The 13296-nt window shown below is 42.2% G+C and overlaps 1 protein-coding gene across 7 annotated transcripts in view; it reads right to left on the bottom strand.

Annotated features, from left to right (window-relative positions):
* The window catches only part of LOC135215499 (activin receptor type-2A-like), a 196444-nt gene extending 183407 nt beyond the window's left edge, over window positions 1-13037 (bottom strand). Inside the window, exon 1 of one of the 7 annotated variants that reach the window (XM_064250280.1) lies at window positions 12909-13037. The gene's annotated coding sequence lies outside the window, so the exon portion shown is untranslated. Of the gene's footprint in view, window positions 1-12253; window positions 12424-12500; window positions 12520-12630; window positions 12803-12824 lie in introns of those variants that run through there. The other 6 variants (XM_064250291.1, XM_064250309.1, XM_064250299.1 and 3 more) reach the window with 6 other exon arrangements.
* Between the last annotated feature and the right edge of the window lie 259 nt (window positions 13038-13296).

Genomic DNA, 13296 nt, shown 5'->3' with positions numbered 1-13296 from the left:
AGCTTCAGAGGAGGCATCACCTTGAAGCTCTTTCAAAACCTCAGAGCACAGAAATAACAAAAATGGAATTGCCAAAAGGAGAAGAGGACAATAAACGATTTCTCTGCATCTCCGAAACAGAGGGTAACTGCAACAAATACAGGTTATGCCTGGAGAAACGAGAAAGGCCTGCATAGAAGTGGCAAGGTCGTTCTGGTGTACTGAAGTGATCAAAATAGACAAGCAAAATTACTCAAAAAGAGGAGCATCAGGGGGAACAAACTCAGTCCCTTACATACACAAAAGACCTCCAGAACCCAAATGTTGAAGGACTGAGCCTCCTGCAAGGAGCTCACAACAGATTCCATGGCAATAAAGTCTTCGAGGAAGACTGAGACCGAAGCCTTGGAAAGCAAAGGCCGACCCAAAAGTCAGACAAAATCAGGATTTGGTTTGGGGGGTTGAGAGAATGAAGTATCATCTGCCACCTGATAAACACCTCTCAGGTGTCAAAGAAGAAAAGAGAGCTTCCTCTTCCCTTCCCCGATCATCTTCGATAGTTTAGCGGCGATGTCTACCCTCACCCTCGCGAACCTCTGAGCAGAGGGTAAACATAAAAATACCTGCAACCTGGAAGGACAGCCAAGAAAAATCCCTTCTGTGATACAGTGAGGCGGAGGCTGCTTCTGCTCTTTAGTCTTCGCCTGAGGAAGAAAACTCAAAACTAAATCAAAAAGTTTCTTGAACTCAATATCAATTACCCGCCCATTTCAAACGAAAACACCGATATCACATGAATCCACATCATTATCATCATCATCATCATCAGAACCTAACTGTGGAACTTCCCCCCCAAAGTAACCTGTCTCAAGTCTAACATTAATACCCCTCCCCCTTCTCCTAAATAAGCACCCTTTGGCACTGTTATGGGAACAGGGGACACATTGGGTAAAGAATCATCAGGCACCTGCCCAGACCAGATCCCCCCGAAGCCTTTGCCATGACAGGGTTCACAAGCTGGGGTACCTGTCGTCGCACCATTACCCAGGGTGCTGTCGACAGGTACCTGACGAGGAGCTGAAAACGAATCTTGAAAGATTGTTAGACATCCTAGTAAAAGCTGCTTCAAAATTTTCTGACAGCTAGTTAAACTGGGCTGAAATGTCACAATCTAAACTAAACTGTAAAGCTTCAAATTTCTTATTCCAAATAGTTTACATCACCAAAAATTTTGATTCAGAATCAGAAAACTTTGTTAAGTTACCAGTTGTACAGGTGCCAAAACATCAATTAATTCAGAATTGGAATCACGATAACTGAACCAAAACCATGAGCACACAAGTCAAGGAAATCATTAGCTAGAGGTTTAGCTACCGAATTCTTTTTTCTCCAGACAATCTTTTATGCTGCATGCTTAATATATGCCATCATTTCTACATAAGACCAAGACTAAAGTCTCAACGAGAAGTCAAGTCACAAACCTGTCACCGACAAGAGTTACAAATGTCATGGGGGTCATACTCCCTGCTACCCGTCCTTGTCCCACAAACAGGTCAATACCTGATGTTGCTGGCAGAAGGAAGAGTTGAACCATCTTGGGTAGCCATTGAACAGGTCACTGAGTGAATCCAGGTGGCGCAAAAGTTTGTCAAAATAAAATATAATCCACCACAATGAAGAAATGAAAGTTAATTCACTAATTTTGTGGATTTCATAAATGGTATATAACAATGAAGCCACATTAACAAATAACGAGTTTTAATGTGACAAAAGGTTTCAGAAATTCATAGAGCAGCCGTGATGTAAACAACATGGGTGCTCATTAACAACCGATTTTCAAGGGAAGATTTTGTAACTGTCAAACAGCAGTGTTACCAACTGGCGGACAGAATAGGAGGCAATGTGGCAAATTTTGGTGTGGTTTGGGGATTTAGGGTTAGATAAATTATGTAAGGTAATGTTTTATTAATATAATTTCCTGTGAATGAAGCGGGTGAAGTGTCACTTGATTTTGATGAGCCCAAAGAAGCAGCTCTTTTGCTGTTTGACAGAGGGAAAAGGAGTGTGTGCCCCATTTCTTGATATATGAAAGGGCAGTGGTGTTATCTACATGCACCATCACCATCTTGTTGCACATGTAAGAGGAGAAATGAGGTGGAGTTTCGTTTCATCTGGAGACCATGTCCTGAAAACCTTTAGTCTCTAGGAGGGCTCCCCAGCCTAGATCCAAGGTGTCTGAGTAAATATCCAGATCAGGGTTGGGAGAAAGAAGGGCTCCCCTGGGAAAATCTTCTCTCTGGGAGCCACCACTTGAGATCAGACTTTACCTCCTGTGTGATGGGAAAGGCCGTCGAGTCTGGTTGAGTATTCCTGTTCCAGTTGGCTTTGAAGAAGAATTGGATCTCATGTGCAACGTGCCCAAAGGAACAAAGGTTTCGATTGAAGATAGTGTTCCTAAAAGACTCATCCACTGCAGGGTTGAGCATGAGGAGACAGAGGAACTTCGTTGAACGACTGAATACAGTTTTCGAATCTCTTGGGGAACAGAAATCCTGAAAGTCTGAGTTGAGAATCATCACTAAATAAAGAATCTCCCGAGATGGAACAACTGGGACTTATGGAGATTTAGAAGGATTCTCAATTCTTGGGAGTGATGAAGTGTTGTCGGAAGGTCCTTTGTGCACTGCTTCTTCGATGGAGAGTGAAGAAGCCAGTCATCCAAATAAAGGCTGATGTTAATGTCTACTAGGTGAAGCCATTTGGCGAGAGGAAAGACCTCAAGAGAACAGTCGAGGGGCTGTGAAAAGGCCAAAGCATAGTGGCCAAAATTGAAAGGGCTCCCTTTGAAGATGAACCTGAGGTACTTCCTGGACGTTGGATGAGCGATGACAAAATAAGGTTTCTGCATATCCAAAGCGATCATCCAATTGCCTGGATGAATGGAGGTCATGACTGACTAGCTCATTTCCATCTTGAACTTGGTCTTTTCTACAAAACAATTAAGGGCACTTTCGTCCAGTACCGGTCTCCAGCCCCCTGATGTTTTGGGAACTACAAAGAGGCGATTGTAAAGTCCCTGAGAATGGACATCTACTACTTCTATAGCATTCTTCAGGATGGAGGATACTTCCTTCGAAAGTGCCACATCTCTTTCCGAGCCTTTCGAGTATGCTGTCAATGCGATGGGAGAGGTCCAAAAACAGGATGCAGTAGCCCTCGTTCAAGACCCTGACAATCCATGGCTCTTCTCTGTGAGCCAGCTTCTCCAAGAGTTTGAGAAGCTGGGCTCCCACTGAGGCATAAAGGACTTCTAGTTCACTTCTTAGGTTGGGGCTTGGAGGTGGAGTGTTTCTTGAGGGACTTCAACTGGAAAAGCAGGTTGGAACGAGGTCTCGGATGGGACTGGGGTCTCTTCCCACTATAGGGGTGCTACTGGAGTGGACAGACGAACTACAGACGAAAGGCTGCTGAGGAAGAAGGCTTGGGACATGAAGAATACATCAAAATTTCCTGGGTAAACAACTTCTTCAGATCTGAAGCAATCTGGTCTACCATGGCCAGCAGGAAGAGATGAGAGGAGGCCAGGGGCATGAAAAGCAAGCCTGACTTCTGTGAGGGCATAACCCCTCACGAAACATAAGAACAACAATTTCCCTCTACTTCAGGAGCCCGAAGACGAACAAAGATGTAAATTCCACAGAACCATCTCAAACAGCTTTATCTGTACATTATTGCACCCTCAGAACTGCAGAAAGGGAGTCAGCTAATCCTGTGCTCTTCTCGATCTTCTGAGCGAGATATCCCTATGTCCAGTCAAGGAAACTGAACACCACGAACATCTTGAACACACACTTTATGAAGTGGTCTAACTCCACAGAAAAGAAGAAAGCCCTAACCGAGGCAAAAGCTGAGTGACGTGAAAAGTTGATAAGGCTAGAGAATTCTCCTTGGGATGAGGCAGCGACTCCCAAGGAGGGGACTTCTCTGGTGTCGTAAGGCCTATAATTCCTCTTGATCAGGTGCAAGGGAGGGTATGCAAATGTCGCCTTCCTTTGCTCTCTCTTAATCGAGAACCACTCTTTGACAACTTTCAAGACTTTCCTGGAATAGGCAGAAAGAATGATCTTAGGCAGGAGAGAGTTAAGCCGAGTCTTCAAAATCAGAAACGAGGAGGCTGGAGACACAGGAGTAAGCTGGTGTGAACAACCCTGGATAACTCTTCAGGAGAAAACGAAGCAGAGGCTTGTAAGCCGTCTGTTGTGCCAGGTCTTGATTTTTTCTCCTGAATTTTTCCTTAAAATAACTTACATACGACGCGGCCGACATGTCATCTGTGCACTTACGGAAAAAATTTATTGACGTGTTACGTGTCATCAGATCAAGAGAGGGTTAAGGTAACTATTTTTAGCAGTATCTTGCTGATAGCCTATGGCTGGTAAACAAATTCTAAAAGCAAAAGTTTGGCCTAAAGGAATGACATAACTTCAAGATGAGGCAATTATTAACCAACGACTGGCATGTAACCTAAACCTGGTAAGCAAAAAATATATGCAAAAGTATTTGTACTACTGAGTGGTGATACATTCAAAAACTATTCATAAAGAAATTATTGTTCATGGATACTGCAAGTATCCGATTCGATGATAATCTGAATAAAATAAAAGACTCCTCATGCTCGAGGGCTATGAAAGCGTTCCAGTGGCAGTGTAACACTACCAAAATCGATGATATAACCGAAAAATAAGAACAAACTGCTGTCAGCACTCACTCTTCCATTGAGTGCGGTAGAGAACAGAATGGAGATTAGCAAAGTCATTCATAGTACATGTTTCCGTCAGGGGATGGCAGTCTATACCTACACTGAGGCATCGAAGGGCTCCAATAAAATTTGAATTTAGGCTGCCATACACGTGGAAACTATAGCAATATACGTAATGACTAGGTAAGTTACATAATCAAAACTTAATTTTATAACAAATGTCATTTTTGTATAAGTAACTTACCCAGTACGTAATTACTTAGCTGACACCATACTGCAGGTGGAGAGATTCAGGGACAAAAATACCCCCAAAAACATTGAAAACTTAATGAGGGCTAGCATTGAAATAATGCTTGTTATTCCTTACATGGTGAAACAGCTGAGCAGGTAGATACTGCCTCTGGTTGCCGCTCATCTCCAGCACGTAGCAGTGTGGCAGTAGAGCCAGGATCGCCTCTACAGAAGTGGGTACTTTACATTGAAGGGGTATTCCAATCACTTGATGAAGAAATAACAAAAGCCTTGCAATGCTGTATATATATGATCAACAACGAAGCGAAAGCTAAAATCTTACATGTCTGCCCAGAGCCCAATACAAGAAGTAAAACATAATAACCAGAATTGTCACCCTAACCACAAAAAATAAAACCACAACCACACACTAAAAACTGGTGGGCACTCTAGGTAGTACTCGGTACCCTCCAGGTACCATGTTTCAAAGCGATGAGAAAGAGGGATGGAAGACAAGCTTCCTATGCTTCCTCTCCAAACACTACGCCAGCCACGGAGAATGGTCCCAATGTACTGCAGTTATTGAAAACCATTTCAAGGTCTCATAAACAGTGCATGACGAACACTGACTTGCATCTCCAGTAGGTACTCATCTGTAAAATCAATCCAAGAGAAAGATTATGCTTAAAAGCCTAAGATGTAGCCACTGCTTTAACATCATGGGTTTTTACCTTGAGGACAGGTAAACTATCTTCTTCAACTTGGAAGTGAGCCTCCAATATAAGGTCACTTAAAAGAATGAAGTCACATTTCTAGACAAGGGTCTACACAGGTTTTTTTTTACAAAACACCACAGATTGATAGCTGGGCCTCTGACTTTCTCTTGTTCTTTGCAGATAATATCTAAGTTCCCTCACAAAGCGGACTCTTTCCTCTTCCTGTGCCTAAAATGTCCGACAGATGGTAAAAGAGTGAGGCCAGGGCTGAGATAGGTCCTCAATCTTTACCAGAAAGCCCAGAATGAGTGAGTAAATAGCATTTCCATTTGTAAAACCTACTCTTATCTGTAGCATGAAGTTTACAGACTCTTAGCTGTAGCTAAAACCATAAGAACAATGGTCTTCCTCAAATCTCTCAGCAAAGCAGACCTCATCAGCTCAAATCGTAGACTTGAAAGCCACTTAAGGACAACATCCAAATTACACGGGCACGACAATGCCTTCTTGACTTTGGACATGGCAAATGATTTAATGAGATCAGAGAGGTCTCGATTTGATGATAAATCTAAACCTCTGTGCCAAACACAGAGCTGTGCACAGCTCTATAACCTCTTATTGTTGAAGAAGACAGCCCTCTGTTGGTTCTTGATGAAAAAAAGCCACTACTTGAGGGACAGTGGTACGAGACAATGAGATTCTTTGTCACTTACACCAAAGCCTGAACACTGACCACTTAGCTTGATAGAATTTGCTAGTAGATCGCCTTCTGAATTTAGCAACCGCTTCTGCTGCAGCTCTAGAAAAGCCTTTCACTCGCATAAGTCTGCATACAATTAAAATCCTGCCATGGCCAGAGTAGACGTACACTGATGATACCTCTTGAAGTGGGGCTTTCTGGGGAGACTTGGAAACAACAAAAGAAGCCTTGGAAAGCCCACAGTAAGATTGAGAAGTTCAGGGAACCATTCCTTCCTCGGCAAAAGGGGGCTATCAACATCATCCTGATGTTTTGGCAAGACTGGAACTCCCTTAAAATCCCCTATCATCCCAAACGGAGGGAATACATAAAACTCAAGATTGGACCAATTTTGCACCATGGTATTCTTCCCCCATAATTACTAAAGGACCTCGCTGACTCGAAGGTCCAGGGTCCACTCTGTCGAGAGTACTTGCCTTCAATGGCTCAACTCTTCTGCCAGTACACTGAATCTTCCTTGTATGAAGCGTGTCATTAACCGTGTCTGGTTTTGATCTGCCCAAAGAAGCAGACCCTTGGTAATCTCACAAAGGGAGAAAGAGTGTAATCCCCTTGTAATCGGTTGTCTGCATTGATTGCCACTGTCTTGTTGCAGACTTCCTCTTAAAAACATTGCAGCCCCAAATGTATAGCTTTCAATTCTCTCAGACTGAAGCGAAGAGTTCTCACCTGTTGAGACCATACTCCCAAGACTTTCTTGTCTCCCAGGAAAGCTCCCCAGCTCTGTCCAACAGGTCGGAAAAGAATCCTATGTCTGATTTCAGAGGAAACAACGAATTTGGTTCTATCAGTCTTTCTCCAGAACTCCACCAGTGCAGGTCCTCCTTATTTCCTTGAATAAATTGTGAAATAAGTTTCTTTATCTATTTTCCAGTCCAAACTGATTCTCAGAAAAACTGTAGGGGCCTCATGTGAAATTTACCCAGCTTCACAAATTTGTTCCACGGATGCCCAAGTGCCCAGCAGAATCATCCATTCAGTGGCTGCACACGATAGGAAGGATAGGAACAAGTTAACTTTCCTCAGACAGCCCTCTAATCTTCTTCCTTCATTTTCCTTTTGTGGGAGAATGAATTTGCCAATTGTCCAGGTATAGGGAGATGCTGATCCTCAGGAAATGGGGCCACTTGACTAACAGGGCAAGGACTCTGGTGAAAACCTGTGGGGCTTTAGACAGTCTGAAACATAAGGCATATAACTGGCACACTTGGTTCTCAAAATTTAACTTCAAATACTACTACTTCAAGTTCTGATGAATTGGAACGTGGAAGTAAGCGTCGAGGGAAATCCAGTCCGCATAATGAACAGACGAGGACGGAATGGTTCGTTTCCATGTAAAACTTTGTTGTCTAATAAAAAAAAAATCAGTGCGCTCATATCTAAAACCAGCCTCCATCCTCCTGTGGATTTGGGACTACAGGCTGTCCCCAGTTATCGGCCGGGGGTTCTGTTCTTGTCTGGGTGCTGATAAGCGAAAACCGCCATTAACCTAAACTCAGTGATTTATGGCGCTTGTGGTACTGATATTCAGTTCATGGCACCTCTGTGAGGTATGTTATGGCACTATCTCTCTTATCAGTGCCTTATGGTGCAGATAACACAAACTCTGCGCATTATGGCGCCATAATTCGCCAATTTTATGGCGCTAGGCAAACGCCATAAAACCGGATCCCCATTAACTGGAGACTGCCTGTACTTTGATCATCCCATTTCTTGAGATGAGATGACACTTCTGCGATGACCAAATACTTTTCAAATGGTGTGGAGTAAGTCATCAATGCAACGGGAGTGTTGGTCAAAGGAGACTTCTTCAAGAAGGGTATGGAGTATCATTCTTTCAGAACTTTTATTACCTTCCAACTTTCCCAAAACAGATGGAGTCTGGTCCCCACAGGTGATTGAAGAACTGCGTTCTCACTTATGGGCTGCTGGCTTCGACAAGGATCTCTTAATGTTACGCGAGGCAAAATAGACTGTTGCTCTCAGTCCAGACTGTGACCTCTGTCTACTGCTTCAAAAGGGTTAAGGTTGAGCAGGTGGAGCGGACTTGGTGGTAGATGTCCACTCTCCAGGGTGCCTACTGGACTGAGCAAGTACATCTTAAGTTGATTTCTTATGTAGGTGTGAGACAATCTCCACTACCATAGATTGTGAGACCAAATGAAGCTTATCAAGGGGTGAAAACAGGAGAGCAAGCTAATGTGACAATGTAATTTCCTTAGCAGTAAAAGACACCCAAAGCTCCTTCTTGCGACTCCTCATGGCGTACAGAGAAGTTACTTCCATCAACCTATCTTCAACTGCTATGTCAGAGCAGGAGAAGACACTATGACAATCTGAGGCAACGTCTTCCAGAAAGCAGGATATTCAAGATTCTTCTCGGCCAGAGCAACTATGGACCAGTCAAGAAAACTAAGTAGATGGTCCATTCCCTAGGAAGAAACATAAACTTTGCTGAAGAAAATGTCAATCTTCTGATAAGTCCCCCTGGGAGGAGGCACACACTTCCTAGGAAGGAGCTTCTCCGTTGTCAAAAGAGGAATATCTCTTAGCATATAAACGGCATGGCAGAATACTAAAACACCCCTTGCCTTGTTGCCTCTTTCCTGAAAGCCAATTCTCCACTTCAAACAAAGCTTTCCTGGATGAAGACAAGAGCACCACTCTGGGTAGTCTTGGAAAGTTGGCTGGATGATCCCTTATCAAAAATGACTAAGTAGGAGAAAGAGGTGCCACTGGAAATGAAGTCAGGACAACTTTGTAACAAATAACGAAGGAAAGAAACTTACGGTGAAGGAGTGGAATCCTGGGTGACATCACCTTCATCCAGCGAAATAGGAAACAATGAATGAACAGAGGCACCACTGACAAAAAAGATGACTTCTGAAGAAGGCCCATGATGCTATTCCAACTGTTTCTGGAGAGGACCCAGCTCTGACAAATCAGAAGGAACTGGCACCAGCTGACTCCCAATAACTGTATGGTGCTCTGGCGTCAAACCGGGACTGGATGCTTGACTACTAGTGGACATTTGACTTCCACTGGGCGCTCTACTACTAATGGCTACTCAACAGCTACTGTGCGTTCATCCAAAGCGTGTTGCTCTTAAGAGGATGGAGGGTGCTCATGCGGAAGGTAATTAGGTAAAGAATCCAAAAAATGAGACCCTCACAACTGTCTATGCATAACGGAATGGCAGTCCGACTGCAAAACATGATCAGGGGAAGCCCAAGCACTTCAAGAGGGCTGCAGGCTACTAGGGGGTTCCCTAGATCTCTTCTAAGGTATTTAATCTCCACAACACCGGAAAAAAAAAGTTGGGATGGATTTTTTTTTTACAAGTCACATTGCAACATACAATAATAAATGAGGTTCAACCTAAAAGAGAGAAACCAAATATATAAGGTATGTCCTACAATGGACAGTGATGAACCCAATGGTTTCCTCTCCAAACACTGGTCAAGTGTTGGAAGGGTTTGTATACGTATATCAACAAACAACAACATAAAAAAATATTTCATAAAACACAAAATGCAAATGGCAGTTGGGTAAAGAAGTGCAGAAAGACGTCTTCACACAATGGCAGCCAAAAATGAAGTGGACTGTATTGAGTGAGAGGGGTTTCTCCCTAACCACCCCTCCTCTCAAAAATTAACAACCTTGTCTGAGAGTTGAATGGCCATTCAAGCTCACATCTGCAAGCTAAAACCTATGTAGACCTTCAGGTTTTTATTTGTATAAGAACACTAAGAAATTTCCACACTTAACAACACAGTCTTTATATCACACTTAAGTACGGACATGGAAAAAATATCACCCTCAATTTTAATATTTACTTTTTATCTGAACTCAAGCATAACAAAATTTTCAAAATGTTTCAAAAGCCACTAGATTAAGACTACTGCATTGCTCATAACAAACCAGGCTATACTATAATTGCCCCAGTGCAGATCGCAAAACGTTACGACTCATAAAAGTCAGGTTAGCGGTCAGCTAACAAGAAGCATGGTTAAATAAAAAATTAACTGAAAACCTGAAAATATGTACCACCAAGTCTCAATTCTATTTGTATAGGGCTTGCTCTAAATACCTGTTTTTGAATATACTATAAGAGATGACAATTTGAGCAAGACTAAGAGACCGAAATGACCTTTTGTACCATCACAAGTGTGCAATGGAAGGTGCATTACCTATGTAGTGAACCCCTACAAGGTAGGATGGAATCATAGTTTATACACCCAGGCTGGATTACAAATAGTAATAAGGTTAGAGATTATGGCTTCTACAGCTGGATAGGGATACAGTTTGTCACCAAACAGGTTAGAGAATAGGCAACAAGCTGGAGAGGTAAATAATTGGGGAGTTCATGATGGGTTTTGGCTTACAGCTACAAGTACTAAATCAAATTAGATTACATAGGACGAGGAATTAACAGGTTACGTCTTGCGTGAAGTTTCAATACATCTGGTTAATGATATACTGGATGATGAAAGATTCACCTGTTCTAGGGATACGACTTTATGAGTTAAAATGAAGCAGCCTCACTGTGAACCGACACTGTACCTAACTGGATGGAATCATAAAATTAAAGGAAAAATGTTCAAATTTAAAGATTAGCTTTAGAAAAACTAAGTTTAAGCTCATTACAATGACTGATAATGCATAGGTAGGTCATAAATAGGACAGCAAATGTCTTGTGGCATTATGCCAAAAATTAAACTGAATAGTCACTAATATGAAATTCTCCTTGACCAAAGCAGGGCCTATTTCTCTATAGGGTAAAAAACCGCATGGTACAGGGGTGGACCATGTACGATCAATGTGTACAACCCCAAGAAAAGTACATTATAACGCGTCCTGACACCGGAGTAGAGGTCTTTAGCTCCGTTTCTCACCAACAACAAGTTGCGTCTGATGCCCATCTCCGATGTCAGGACGCGTAATAATGTACTTTTCTTGGGGTTGTACACATTGATCGTACATGGTCCACCCATGTACCATGCGGTTTTTTACCCTAAGACATGTGTCAATCTCAAGTCATGACATCAATTACAACCTGGAGGGGCCACAACAGATCCATCCAAGGAAAGCTTATAGTATTTCTTTTACCATCAACAAATTTCCTTAGAAATTTTATCCTAGGCTAAACTTTTGGAATATATTTATCCCATTGCACACCTGGGCCTGTAGTATTAATAAACATGCTTTAGCTAAGCTACCCATTAATGTCCTAGCTCATTTCGTAAGACTCCATCCTGTCAATTTTGCATGAAAAATAATTGAAGGTTTATCATGCAAAAATGGCTCGGAAATACTAGGGCACTAAAATAAACTAAAAATACTAACCTGACATCTAACGCAACCTAGATGTGTTTACTGGATACAATTTTACTGTATTTTTCTGTTATTAAGCATTTGCACAGGTTTTGCATTCAAGAAGAAATTTTTTGTGTGATGAGTTTTACACAAAGATGTTAATTATAGTGTGGGAAGTGTCTAGTCTTAAAAAAAAATAACCTAGCCTATAGGCTACCAATTGTTATAAACCTGTTGAAGGCCCCCAAAAATACCAATAAGTTCAAAATAAGCGTCCATAAGCCACCAAATCCTACTAGGCTCTGCTGTAGGGATTAGTGCAATTTCACTAAGCCCTGCACCACAGCCTAGTCTAATTGACAGTTTGCTATGCCTAATCTTGGAGTCCGATTGACAATCTAACCTTGGTGGCCAATAGACTAGGATTGTATGACTTCTAGGTAGTAACACTGGACAAATGGACAAATTTTGACATGATAAATTATTGCCAACCTGGGAAACCACCATCAATTTGTCTCATGTTTACCATATCACAAAATGAGAGAGGCAAGGGGATGAACCGAGGAATGTTTGGGTTCTGTAACATCGAACCAAGGCATGAATGTTTTGCTCGAAAGTGCGCGATACACCATCACGCATTTCACGTTACTGGAAGAATGACAGTCTGAAGGGGAAGCTCATTCATTCACAATCAAACCTTCCGCCGCCTAATGAAAGAAACACATCCTATTCCACTGACGTTTAGTATTTGCTCCGAAACGGACTTGGTGGGAAGAGTGGCGGGTTAGGGGGAGGGGTGGGGTGGATAGGGGAAGCAGCAGCCACACACTTTGAAAACAACCCTTCCCGTATCTGAACCGTTGCATTACAATGGATATCTACGAGACGTAGTCTTCGGCCGCATCCTAAGCAACAGCCGGAGTACAAACCACTACACCTGCACTGACGCCTTTCACGAATAATCCTGGCGCAGGAAATCTTGTTTTCGAGCGTTCCAAGCAACTCGGTGTCACTTCGCTAGACTCAGAGGCGGTATTTTTGCTACTTAACCCACTTTCCTCACCTAATCTGCGTTATTTAGAGGCTATTTCCGATCAACAAATACACTAATAGTCACTAGTTTGGCAGTAAACAACATAACATATACCTCCTGCAAGGAGCATTATTATTTTTCACAGGGACATCCCAATCTGTTAAGGCAAATCCAATATGGCGTATGGACTATCGTCCATCTTCGGCATTGTAACACTTCTAAAAACTTCGAATTAGTGTTAACAGATGTAAATTTATAAGGTAACAATGGTTGCATAAAATGTATAGCTCTTTTTATTGATAAAACACGCAACAGTCCATCAAAAGTCCTTCGAGTCTACATAAATGACTACGAGACTTTCTCGAGTTAATGTTGGTATTGGAACATCGGGAAAAGGTCGAATAGGCTTAGAGGAGTTAATGGTTAAATAATAAACTAATTACTTAATAACTATTCAGGATATGAATTTTGCTAAGTAAGAAGTGAGTGCATTTAGCATTCT

The sequence above is a fragment of the Macrobrachium nipponense genome, chromosome 19 (assembly GCF_015104395.2).
Source record: "Macrobrachium nipponense isolate FS-2020 chromosome 19, ASM1510439v2, whole genome shotgun sequence".
Taxonomy (NCBI): Eukaryota; Metazoa; Arthropoda; class Malacostraca; order Decapoda; family Palaemonidae; genus Macrobrachium; species Macrobrachium nipponense.
Note: the sequence above shows the minus strand (reverse complement) of the source record. Positions and strands in the feature narration are given on the sequence as shown.